This window comes from Gastrolobium bilobum, unplaced genomic scaffold, assembly GCF_033153095.1.
Source record: "Gastrolobium bilobum isolate Gb01-03AN ecotype WA unplaced genomic scaffold, APGP_CSIRO_Gbil_v1 utg7258, whole genome shotgun sequence".
NCBI lineage: Eukaryota > Viridiplantae > Streptophyta > Magnoliopsida > Fabales > Fabaceae > Gastrolobium > Gastrolobium bilobum.
The window spans coordinates 215,942-230,354 of NW_026896893.1; positions in this window are offsets into that span (position 1 = coordinate 215,942).

Genomic DNA, 14,413 nt, shown 5'->3' on the forward strand with positions numbered 1-14,413 from the left:
AAGATCTTAAATGATGCACAAAAGAATTATGCTACTACAGAAAAAGAATTACTGGCTATTGTGTATGCATTTGACAAATTCAGGCCATATCTGTTAGGATCAAAAGTTATTGTTTACACTGACCATGCAGCTTTAAAGTATTTGTTAAGCAAGCAGGATGCTAAACCCAGATTGCTCCGCTGGTTGTTACTGTTGCAAGAGTTTGAGGTAGAAATCAAGGACAAAAAGGGAGTTGAAAATTTGGTGGCTGATCACTTATCCAGGATTACAGAAAAAGAGCTTCAAGAAGGACCGGAAGTAGTGATCAGAGAAGAGTTTCCTGATGAACATGTTTTGGCAATATGTGCTGTAACAGAGATGGTTGGGGATAAAGTCTTATCTATCAGTACCCCACCATGGTTTGCTGATTTTGCCAACAATAAAGCTGCTGGATTGATGCCTAAGGATTTAACATGGCAACAGAGGAAGAAATTTCTGCATGATGTTAAGAGGTATATTTGGGATGAGCCATATCTTTTCTATAGATGTTCAGATAGTGTGATCCGACGGTGTATTCCAGAGGAAGAACAGAAGGATGTGTTGTGGCATTGTCATGGTTCTGCATATGGTGGACATTTTGCAGGTGAGAGAACTGCAGCAAAAGTATTGATGAGTGGCTTCTACTGGCCCACTTTATACAAGGATGCAAAGAAGTTTGTGGAGGCATGTGACAACTGTCAGAGAACTGGGAATATTTCTAGGCGACATGAAATGCCGTTGAACAATATCCAGGAAGTGGAAATCTTTGATGTTTGGGGTATGGATTTTATGGGACCTTTCCCTTCTTCCTACTCTAACAAGTATATATTGGTGGCAGTTGATTATGTTTCCAAATGGGTTGAGGCCATAGCTACACCAACCAATGATTCCAGGGTGGTGATTGCTTTTCTGAGAAAGAATATATTTTCAAGATTTGGAGTCCCTAGAGCTATCATTAGTGATGGGGGCACTCATTTTGATAATAGGATGGTGGAGTATGCCTTGGCTAAGTATGGAGTGAGGCACAAAATAAGCACTCCATATCACCCACAGACTTGTGGTCAGGTTGAGATTTCCAACAGGGAATTGAAGAGAATATTGGAGAAGACTGTTGGGAATGCTAGGACCCAGTGGTCCAAGAAACTTGATGACACCTTATGGGCATATAGGACCGCTTTCAAAACTCCTATTGGGATGTCTCCATTTCAGTTGCTGTTTGGAAAAGCATGCCATTTGCCAGTTGGATTGGAGCACAAGGCTTTGTGGGCTGTGAGATATCTGAATTTTGATTCCAAAGCAGCGGGACAGAAAAGATTATTACAACTGGATGAATTGGATGAGTTTCGTTTGTCTGCTTATGAAAGTGCCAGTTTGTATAAGGAAAAGACAAAGCTATGGCATGATAGGAAGATCACACCTAGAGACTTCAAGGTGGGGGATCAAGTACTTCTGTTCAATTCCAGGTTGAAGCTGTTTCCAGGGAAGTTAAAGTCTAGATGGTCTGGACCGTTTGTGGTAAAAGATATGAAACCGTATGGGGCTGTAGAAATCAGTTCTTTGGATTCGGACAGAAGTTTTACAGTCAATGGTCAACGATTGAAGTTATATGTTGGAAGTGCTGTGGATAGGCAACTACTGACAGTTGCTCTATTAGAGGTAAAATAGATCATACCCGTCAGGCTCGTGACGTTAAACAAGCGCTGAGTGGGAGGCAACCCACTGTACTAGGTATGTAATTCCATGTTCATACCATATCCATAAGAGGAAGAAGAAAAGGGAAAAAATTTTTTGAAAAATCAAAGAGAAATTTATTGCTATGTGCTGGGCGCTAAAACGTCAACTCTGACCGTTTTAGCGTCCCAAGAGTTCCATCATTATGAAACTCTCTGGTTGTGCGCGTTAAGACGTTCATTATGAGCGTTTTAGCGTTCACCAACAACACCAATACAGGCACTCTGGCCAAACGCGCTAAAACGCTCAGTCTGACCGTTTTAGCGCTGTGATGCACAAAGTGTGCATTTTTCTCTGGACAAGGACGCTAAAGCGCCTGGTAAGCCAACGTTTTAGCGCCCTGTCACTAATTCGATATAACAGAGTTCCTCTTCTCTTTTACTCTTACATTCGTATACTTTGCCTCTCTTTTCCACAACACGGTTCTTATCTCACATTTGTATCATCCATCTTCGTAGTTTCTTCCACATCCTCTCATCAACATCACGGTATGTATCTCATCTCATTTCCCTCCATCACATATCATATCTGAAGCATACGATTATTGGGCATTTTCTAGGGCATTTCACATGTTGATTGCCTGTATCATTCGTAGGATTGCATGTTGATATTAGTTTTATTTGTATTATTCTCCTGAACTATTGCTTTTGACTGATATTTTGGGAATGAGACAACAAATCCAGCGCGTGTTGGTTCTAAATTGTCTTCAAACAACAACCCAGCGTACACACACACAAGGTGTTCGTGGAAATGCCTGACCCAAAAATTGGCCTGGCGCTAAAACGCTCAGTGTGACCGTTTTAGCGCCCGTCCAATTTTTTTACACACGTTTAAGGCCAGGACGCTAAAACGCTCAGTGTGACCGTTTTAGCGCCCAGGCCCTGTTTCATACAAAGTTGAGGGTCTACAATATGGCATTGTGGGGTTGTAATTCATACATGTTTTGATCCAAATTCCCCACTACAAGAGTTCTAAATCTGGGAATTGTGGAATTGGATTCATGATATGTAATTGTTTGACATTTGGACTGATTTTCTCTTGTTGTGTAGGCACAATGTCTTCTCCTTCTCAACCAGCTCCCTCTACACAGGGGAAGAAGAGATATAAGAAGAGAGCCCGAGTGAATCAAGGAGGAGATACTGAAGCTGAGCCTACCCCACAGTTTGATGCTCACTTTTGGAAAAGTGAGGAACATGAGAGACGTCATACTGACAAGACTTCCAAGAGGCCATTTGTGAGAGAAAGAAAATTTGTTCTAGAACAGGATGAATATCCTCAGTTTCAGTCTCAGCTGAAGACCAGGGATTGGGCAACTTTTGGAAGAATATTGGGTGATAGCAGTCCTAACATAGCAAGGGAATTCTTTGCTAATGCATTTAATGGAGATCAAGGAGGCCAGAGGACCTTCACTAGCTGGGTGAGGGGAAAGAAAGTGAAGTATGATGCTCACACCATCCAAAAGCTGCTGAAGATAAGGTTCTGTGACTATATCCACAATGCCAGTTGTGAGTTCAGGAGAAACTGGCAGAATATTGAAATTCCACCAAGGAGGAGTGACCCAAACTTTGAAACCTGGACCAAGATGGGGGCAGCTGAGCCTATTTTGCAGACTATAGCCAAACCTGGTGAAACTTGGGAGTTAACCAAGGATAAGGTTGCTCCTAAGTTGATTTGGTTGAGGCATTTAAATGGTGAGGCTAGAGTCTGGTTTCACTTTGTAATCTCAAATGTCATGCCCTCTTCCAACCAGGCAGAGGTTATCCTGAAGAGAGCTGTCCTGATTCACACTATCATGACAAAGGCGAAGGTGGAACTTCCTATTCTCCTTCAGGACAACATTTATGATATGGCTCACTCTGACAGTGACTCTGCTGCTTTGGGTCACTGTTCCTTGATTCAGTTGCTTTGTCAGAAAGCTGGTGTAGATGTTACTGATAATGGGGCACCAACTAAATTGCACCCTACAATTGATGCCGCAATGATAACAAAGCAATTGAAGATAGGAGGAGGGGAGGTCACAGGATTGACTCCTGGTAGGAAATCTACAACTCAGAGTGATGATGAATTAGAAGAGAGGCTAAGGTCAGGGGAGCAATGGACGGTGAACACTGACTTCCGAATGAGACATTTGCGCAGGCGTCTCCGGTTTATGCAGTCCAGCCAGCACTCATTTCAGACATATATGGTGACGATGTTGAAATCTATATGTGAGGCTCAGGGCTTAGATGTTATTGATTACCAGCCTGCTGTATACCCTCATTCTGATGAGGAGGAAGCCTTTGAGGCAATGGCCCGGACTCACTATGCTGATCATGTGGATGGAGCTGCGCCTGCTGATGGTGCTACATCTTCCCATGCTGCACCCACTTCAGAGAGACAGCCTGGTGTTGATGCTACTACCACAGAGACCACTGCTGCTGCTGCTGATACTGGTGCTATGGATGAGGACAGGGGTATTGATCCTGAGTACAACCCCTTGCCTACTGCTGATCCAGGCTCATATTTGGTGTTTAGTGATGATGAAGAGTCTACTGACTAGACTCCTCATTTTGTTTTTACACATTTTCTGTTTTTATGGTTTTATTTTGGATACTTTTAGTTACCTGTGGTATTATTTTTAATTTTGTACATTTGTTAGTACATTGAGATTCTCTGTTTGCATGATGCACTTTTGAAATAGTACTGATGCTATTTGTTGATATGTGAATGTGTTTCAGAATTTATCAACTGCTTTTTAGATTTAAATTAGTTGCTGGGGACAGCAACGTTTAAATCTGGGAATGGGGTGTGAATGAATGACATGATTATGGTGGTATCACACAGTTGATGATGACACACAGTTGATGAGCCACAAACAGGGAAACATCTCAATCCTTTCTTTTAAATTCTTGTGAATGTAGTTTTAGGTAGTCTAGGTAGTGTTGTATATGTACAAAGGTTGGATTTAGAGTTGAGATGATGTGAATTTTATGAGGATAGGATGATCAAAGTTTTACATGATTGATCAAAAAATTTTTTTTTTTGATGCAATTTGAAATCTTTGCATGTGTGCTAAATGATATGTTTGCAATACTCATGCTATGTGAGGAGTAGAGAGATCAGTTTGATGTATATAGAGGAATTCAAGCATGCACTCTGAACTGTGAGACATAGAGCCTATACAGAAAATTTTTGTTCAGAGAGCACTTCACTGTATGAGTAACTCTAGAACTTGCCCTGTTTCTAACTTGAAATAGTTCATGGTTTGTAAAGTAGAGTTCATTGAGGCATTTTTCTTTTGAACCAAATTTTCCTATTGTATGGAAGCCTTAAGCCAAACTTTTTGTGATAAAACTAAGAGCCCTGCACTTATTCCAGATCCTAAATTTTCGGATTATGTGTTCAGATAAGGGGTAAGGAGGAAAGCTCTGTTGGAGAAAGGTGTTTCTGCAATGAACAAAAATATTAAGTGTTAAATGTTGGAAATTTGGAGAAAAAGAAGAATGAAAAAAAAAAAAGAAGTAAAGGCACAAAGTGCTTGGTTTGGAAAAGGAAAAGAAAAAGGAAATGAGGAAAAAGGGAAATCAAAATCAAAACAACACAAAGTGTTGAAAGTTGGAAGAAAAGGAGGAAGGAAGTTCAAGAAAAAGAAAAGTTGTAGAAAAGTTGGTGAAAAGAGTAAATGAAAAGGAAGAAGAGAATGAGAAGGATTAAGGAGTACATAGATAAATTCAATAGTGATCCTCCTCTTATCTGAATCTGATTCATCTATCTAACCTTCTGCAACATCAAATCCTACCTTTAGCCAACTATTTTTCAAGCAAATTTTCCTTCTTCTATACAGAATCCTATTCTTAGTCAAGTCATACCACCAAAGCCTCTTTTGTTCTGCTTATGAATCACTGTCACTATGGAAAGTGAGAAGATGGGCAAGCTTATAGTAGTTTGAGTGCAGTGGAGATTGAGTGATGAGTACACCCTTAGACACTAGAGTGCAAGAGAGTTTATTCTCACAATTTTTGAGAAGTTCCAAGTGAGGGGGTGTTTTGTGTTGAAGGTCTCTGCATTTCATCTTACTGATCTGTTGAAAGTCATTGTAATGAGGTTAAGCAAGTCATAGTAAAAGATAGATTGCTGGGTTGTTAGATTGTATCTTGGAAAGTTGATCTGTCATATTTCAATCCAACCTCATAAATTTCATGTGTAAAGAATCTCAAGTCTTTCTCTGTCTTTAAAGTTATTGCTGAGGACAACAATATTCAAATCTGGGAATTGTGATGAACCCTTAGTTCATCATGGTTTTTAGCAGGAATTAGGATCAAATTGTGTGATTAAATGATGAAAAACAAGGTTAATGTCCTAAGATGTCCTCAATTACAAGTTCAAGAGCTTTATTGGAAATTTGTATGATTCTTGTAGGAAAAGCAAGCTTGAAAGACAACTGGAGAAGGAAGAAGATTCTGGAGCTCAAGAGGAGAAAAATTGCCTAAGTGTTGAGCGCTAAAACGTTCACACTGAGCGTTTTAGCGCCCTGTTACAGGAAGAGGCCAAAACTTGCTGGTGTTGAGCGCTAAAACGTCCACACTGAGCGTTTTAGCGCCCTGTTACAGGAAGAGGCCAAAACTTGCTGGTGATGAGCGCTAAAACGTCCACACAGAGCGTTTTAGCGCGCTGCTACACTAAGAAGATGGAAAATTGCTGGTCTTGGGCGCTAAAACGGCCTGCAATACGCGTTTTAGCGCCCTAAAGTGGAAAAAGATTCTGGTCTTCACCGCTAAAACGTCCAAATCAAACGTTTTAGCGTTGGAGTCAGTTAAAGTTAGTTGAGCATTCACCAAGTTTGGACGCTAAAACGGTCATTCCTTAACGTTTTAGCGTTGAAATCAGTTAAAAGCAGTTGAGCATACGTAAAGCATGGACGCTAAAACGGTCACTTATGGACGTTTTAGCGCCCACATCAGTTTTCTGTTTTTAATTGTAACACTATATAAGGCAAAGCCTTGACACTTAGAAGAATCTGGGGGATCTGACTCTCTCTCTCTCTCTCTTAAACTTAGTCTGACTTCTCTCTAAATTCTCTTAGTTTTTGTATTAGGATTTCCTTGTAATAGTTTGGAGATTGAAGACTTTCAACATGGAAATGAAGTTTGTTTCTTCTTCTCTTATTTATTCCTTAGTCATGTCTGAGTAGAGTCTTTGTAGTCTGAATGCAATGGAACTCCATGATAATATTATGTTGATTTGATTAATATGATGAAGTATTTTTCATGTGTTGATTTGAGATTTTCTGAGTTAATTATTTCTATCAAAGAAGTATTATAGAACAGGGATGTTTATATGACTTCTGTATTTGATAATCTCAACATCAGAATTCTAGTACTCAAGGGATTGATGCTAGAATTCTGATGTAATCTTAAAACCTTAGTATTTCATGCATGTATTAAGAAAGAGATCACCAAGGGATTGGGGTTTCTGATTAATGTATCTATCAGGGTAGTAAGGGATTACATCTTGATGATAAGTAAAAGGTTGATTAACATCACATGGAAAGGAATTCACCATATGATCAATTTTTATATGGGTTATCATGGAGGAAAGTTGTTTTCTGACTACTTGTTGTTTTTATTAATTCCTAATCCATATTTACTTTGTGTCAAATTACTTACAATCAATTTTCTGGTGACAAATTATTCATGATTTTTACAAACTCTTATTTGATTCAAATTAGTTTTCTATGGTATATTGGTGTTTGAACACAATTCCTCGTGGGAACGATCTTTACTCATCATTTTATTACTTGTACGATTAGTGCACTTGCTAAACGTCCAACACCTACGTATTTTTCTCGTCCACATCATATTTTTACTTCCTAAAAATACTGATCATATTTTCACGCTTATCGGTACAATTATACTGCAGTAATTTACACCGGTAAAATCACTATTCATCAAAATTTTCGAAACTTGCCTATCCACTCGATTTTTCGTTCTAAATCCATTTTTGGCATTATTTTTACCATTTGAGACCTTCTACTCATTTTTTCATGCCTAGAGTCACGTGTTTGGTAAATTACCATTTTGCCCTTTTACGTATTTTGACCCTAATTTCAGGATTTTCACTAATCCTACCCCTTTAATCCACATTATCATATGTAATTATACATTTAGAATTATGAGGTGTTATACATGGGGTGTTACACTCTAAGTCTAGCCTATGCCAAGTGGCCCAAAATATAAAATACAAAATACTCCAACTCCACAAGCTCAACCTGTGGGCCTCTTACCCATAGCTCCAGTCCTGCTATAGCCACCTAAAACATAGCCCCATAATGCGGGGTGAGATATACGAATATATCTCAGTAACCCAGAGGTTTTGGAGGATCACTCCGCCTAATGGCTTACTTAGATGTAAATACAACAATGAATCATAACAACAAAGGGATACAACAAGGGATTTAGAGAAGTAGGGATGTATAAAGAGAAAACATCCGATGAAGCTGGAATGGTCATAGCCAAAACCATGCAACATTCGACCTATTGGCCTCGGCATATAGCCTACTGGCTCTCATCCAAGAATATGTTCCCAGAACATCATTCAAGGCGCCCCCATTTGATACACCCGAGACATTCCTAGAGTGCTCCTCAACGAATAACATCTCCACGGCCCTAGGCCAACTGGAACTCCTTACGGAGACCTATCCAGTGGAAGTCCGCAACGCCATATGGCAATCTATCTACTAGCTAGAGATACGATACACACTATGTACCCAATATATATACATATGCATGAGCATGTTATAATCACATCATTGAACATACAACTTCCAACCACTACCCCAATGGGCATGGTGGAGCATACACGGGGATTAACCCCAGTACCAAGAGATTACCTTCTTGAAGCTTCCAAGCTAGGTAGCTTCAAAGCAAGTTACACCGTAACTTAGTCCAACCAGAAATGCTAACACAACAAGTCATTGCCATATACGTTAGTACCATAAAGACCACTCACTTAGTCATTCAAGTATTCATGCAATTGTGACATAAGTACTTACCCAAAATCTTTTGGTCAAGGACCAAAAGCAATCCACCAAGCTCAATCCTTGAGGATGATGTCCGTGGGAGGCAACCTACAATGATCACATAAAAGATCATCAATTCACTTGTAAATCAAGTTGAAATACAATACAATGAACTCCCCCCACACAAACACCATTTCGGCCATAAGGCCATTTTACACATATTATGTTGTTAATTTTATTTAACATCCATATGGCTCCCAAAACCCATCACAACACCATTTCAAGTCCACAACTTCATTAATTTACAACTCAACATCATTTTTCCTAAATTTTCCCTTTATGGCCGAAAGCTACACCTAGAGACATCCAATGGTTTCACTTTCAATTCACATACATTACATAATTACACCACCTATTTAAACTTGGTTCAAATCCTCACACCATCAATTACACAATTTTAGAATCATCCTTCCCCATTATCCTTCCTTTGGCCGAAATGCATACGCATTGCCATCAAGAGATTTCTAATCTATTTCCATGCTTCAAACACACCATGCATCATACAATTAACTACTACAACTATTCCACAACTCAAATTTTCCAATCACACAACATTCCAAATTCACAAAGTCATGCTCATCAATAACAATTTTGCCCAGTTACAATATTTTTTCTCAATAAATTTTATGAGCTCAATCATCATAAAACATCATTCTATGACATATTCATCTAATACACAATTTTAATTTGAGGTCCCCAACTACATCAATTCACAAACACATGCTCTAGGTTTTCAATTTCGAATCAACCAAAATAAACATCAATAGGTAAAGCAACTCACCAAGGATCAAGACCTAAGACTCCTCCACACAATACTCAAGCAAACAACTCCAAGAGTACCACTTTCTCCTCAAAAATCCGTGGAAAGGGCAGGATTTTTCTCCCAAAATAGAGAGTTTCAAGGGTTGAGGATAATATTGTTGGGTTTAGAAAGTGTTTTACTTAAAGTTTGATGTAGTGGAAGTTGGATTTTGATGAGTAAATGTGGGAGAACAAAGCTTCAAAAATTTCTCCCTTTTCTTGGTGTAGGCCGCGGTTTGGAGGAGGAAGGAGGAGGGAAAGAGAGAATGAATAGTGTATGGCACATGTGGCATGTTATGTCTTAAGTGGGGTGGGTCCCACTTGCCACCTCACCCATTTCAAATCTCCTACTTAAACTACTAATCTCTAATTAATTCCTAGACTATTTAGAAACTCAAAATTTTAACATTCATCAAAGTCCTTTAATTTCCCTTGATAGATGAATCCGGAGTTTTTCGGTCATTCGATGAAATCACAGTTTTAAGCCGTTATGTTTTGTGGGCACGTTTCCCCCAAAACCCTAATTTCAATCAATTTTCATCAATAATCATAAATCTTAATCTTATGTACCTTTTCCAACTTATTTCCAATCCTAGAGCTCAAATTTCATTTGGCACGTTTTTCAATGCAACAATACCGATGTATTTTTACCCGGTAAAAATACTATTCATCAAATTTCCAGAAACTTGCCTAACCAGTCAATTTTTCGTTCTGAATCCATATAAATGCTCTCAATATTCGCAGGATGTCTGATTTATCAGGTAATTTGGATCTATTCATTTAAAATGCTAATTTAAATATTTTTCCTTGTTATGTTCGTAATATTCTATTATCAATTATGCTTTTAAATTGCTTAGTAGAAATTGATGTCACAAATGATATGTCCATGCGTTCCTCTCAAACTGAGTTATACAAGGAAAACCCATCAACAAGGTACGATGTTACTCTAATTAAATATTAACATATTTAGCTACATACTTTTGCTATTTGTATATTTCATGATGTCTCACATTTTGTTGTTGCTTCTGGATGCAATATTGTTCTCCAATTGATTATTCTCCAAGTTGCACATTTACTGTGTATGTCCACAAAGTAAGTTAAATATGTAATTTACATATATCTATTGCTCATTTGTGTGTCATAAATAAATTACTAGAACGTCTATTTTTAAAATACAGACCATCTTCAACAAAGACTATCCACTACTAATATTGAACATGGTATGTTTTTCTTACTTTTGTATGTTCTTTATTATGTTGATACTTTAAAAAAAAAGAGTTTACACATTGCACTATGTTTAATTTTTTTCTATTGCTATTTTCCTTTGAATCTTTTCTTTTTTTGAAGTAAAATTTTGTATCTAATATTGGTTCTCACCTTTTGTGTATATTTAGATTATTGGGACGTCGAGGATCCTACTTTCGTTTGTGTGCATTGTGGAGCACATATGTGGTATGAAGAGAGAAAAGCCAGCAAACCAGAATTTAGCATGTGTTGTGTCAATGGAAAAGTTAAACTTCCTCTGTTAAAAGTTGCTCTGGATACATTTCTTCAACTACACAGTAATTCAACAGCGTCAAGCCGTCATTTTTTATGCAATATAAGAGCATACAACATGAATTTTTCCTTTACATCTTTTGGAGGAAAAATGGATGGGTCAGTAAATGCAGGTTCTGGACCTGACTGTTTTCGGGTTGAAGGTCAGGTTTATCATTTAATGGGCAGCCTTCTTCCTATTGATGATTAGACTTCGAAGTTTGCCTAACTTTATATATATGATACTGAGCATGAAGTTGATAACAGATTGGGCTGCCTAAGGCATTGTAGTTTCTATTATTTTTTAATAGTTTTTCTTTTTATAATACATTCTTTTTGTTTGTCATGATATTATTTAACAATTTTTTTTAGTATCTTTGCAGTTTTAAAACAATGAAGATATGCTAGATCATGAAATTGTGATGTCATTGAAGGATATGTTAGATAAACACTAGTATTGCCCAATCTTTTCGATACACCAAAGACCGGTACCATGAAGATACCTTGAATGGTGTCAGGTTGAGGCTTATTCAAAAGCGTGGCAGTGATGGAAGGGTTTATAATCTTCCATTTGCATCTAAGATTGCTTCTTTGATAGTTGGAGATATAGATAGCGCAATGGGTGAAAGGGATATCATTGTTGAGACCCAAAATAGAATTTTCCAACGCATAATGTGAAGCATCCATTATACCTGGGCTTGCAGTATCCTTTGTTATTTCCATATGGTGAAGATGGTTATCGCGATGATGTCCAACGTTCTTCAATTTCCTGTAGTAAAATAAGGGTAAGACAAACCATCAGCATGAGGGAATTCTTTTCATTTAGACTTCAGATGAGATCAGGGGAGTCCCAGGTTCTCCATCACTCACGAAAACTTTTCCAGCAATTCTTGGTTGATGCTTACACTATGATAGAGAATGAACGTCTTAACTTTGTTCGTTTTAACCAAGTTCATCTAAGAGCAGACCTATATCAAAATGTAGAAAATGCTTTTGATAAAGATGAAGATGCAGTAGTTAGAATGGGTAAGCGTATCATTATTCCTTCTTCTTTCACAAGCGAACCTAGATATATGGCGGAGAACTGTAAGGATGCATTTGCAATTTGTCGTTGGGCTGGATATCCTCATCTTTTTATAACAATTACTTGCAATCCTAAGTGGCCCGAAATTTCACAGTTTATTAATGCTAGGAACCTCAACGCTGAAGATCGGCCAGATATTCTTTGCAAAGTATTCAAGTTCAAATTGGACAATTTGCTTCATGATTTAAGAAAGGAACAAGTTCTTGGCAGAGTTAATGCATGTATGTATCTTTTTAACTTTATATTTTTTTTTCAAGTTATATATTAAAAACGTTTAATATTTCAAATTTATTTTAAGTCAATTTTCTTTATCCCACGAAATGAATATCTCTAACCCTCTTTTTTTGTTATTTTCTTATTATTTTTCTTTAAACATCACAGATGTATGTACAATTGAATTTCAAAAGTATGGTCTTCCTCATCTTCATATCCTATTATTTTTGCATCATTCTCTTAAGCCTGATAGTGAAGTTGATATTGATAAATTGATTTCAGCAGATATTCCCGATAAAGATACCGATTCTTTATTGTTTTCAGTTGTCACAAGTTATATGATGCATGGTCCTTGTGGTCCTGAGAATTATAATTCTCCTTGCATGAAGGATGCAAAGTGTTCAAAGCGATTTCCCAAAAACTTTTGTACCCTGATAACACATATTTTGTTACACTTATTTATTACTCTTGGTTAGTATTTTTAGGATTTATTTGAGTTAAATAAAGATTTTTTGAGTCAAATTAGAATTCTAGATTTTAATTGGGTTTAATTGATTTTCGTCAGAATTTTTCAAATTTACACTACTTTCGTATTTTGGCCATATCTCACTCTACAGATGTCCGATTGACTCTATTTTTGTTGCATTTTGCAGCTAACAGAAAGTGGTACAATCTCTATCAGCCACTAAAGCCCAATTCGGACGAGAAGATGGTCCAAATCTGAGCCCAAGATGGACGTGTTTTGTTGGAAATTTATTTAAAAGTGGACTTCAGTTGTAATTTTGAACCCAATGTACACGAGGCCGAGAGCCAGTATTTTTGTTTTCTTTCCTTTTATTTTGGGTTGGATTTGTAGAGCCCGAAGCCCATCTTCATTAGGGGTTAAAAGGGAAATAGTAGAGACCTTGTGGATCATCTTTCGTTTGAATTTGAATTTTACAGTTTTGAAATTAATATAATTTTCATCTTTTTTCTATCCTTTTTTCTTTAATCAACCCAAGGGTTAAGGATTCAATGGTTGAATCCTGAAGACCTGCGCCTCATTTTGAACCCAATTCATTTCTCTTTCCAACTCGGTTTGACATCGCGCAATTGTGGGTGTTCAATCTAAGATACGTGATTGCGTCCTTGAGAAAGAGATTAACTGTTAGATTTAACGGTTAGGTTGATTAACCCAATGAGCTCAAGTCGAATGGGTTGATAATCTGCGATTGCGCGAGTAGACGCGCTGTATTCGACCAAACGCTAGGCGATCATCTAGAGAGGGGTTCCTAAGCGAATGTAGGGATTCCAATTCGCTTAGGGTCAACCACGATTTGGTAATTATTTGTGCAATGATGGATGTCCTTGGATTCCTAATTCTTGGGTTGGTTGCTTTTAATTTGATTATTCTCTTTTTTTATTTTATTTTTCATTTCCGTTTAAATTGACAATCATATTAAACCCCCCATTTTAGTTTTCATTTTTCTTTAGTTTTCGCTTCTCCCTAGTTTCTCTTTTTATTTAGTTCCCATTTTTATTTGGTTTTCATTTTTATTCGATTCCCATTTTCATTTAGTTCTTGTTTCATTTAGTTTCCATTTTCATTTGGTTTCCATTTTATTTTTATTTTTATTTTTATAACTGAGCGATTAAGTTCCTTGCAAACTCCTTGAGAGACGACTCAGGTTGATGCTTTACTAATTTTTTTTAATAAATCTGATTTAATTAATTTGCACGAGTTTGACAGCTCGTACCAAATTTGGCGTCGTTGCTAGGAAGTTTGCATTATTCTCTATCGTTCTTTACCCTCTTCCTCCTCTTGTTTCAATTATGCAAAAAATTAAACATAAGAAGTGGTGTAATAAGCAGCCTGAGAGGATCTTCACATATGGATGGACATTGCCTTAAGCCTTTTTATGAGGAACCCAAGCAGCAGCCTGTGGAGGCATAAATCATGCTCACTGATGCCACTTACCCTCCCTAAGGAGGAT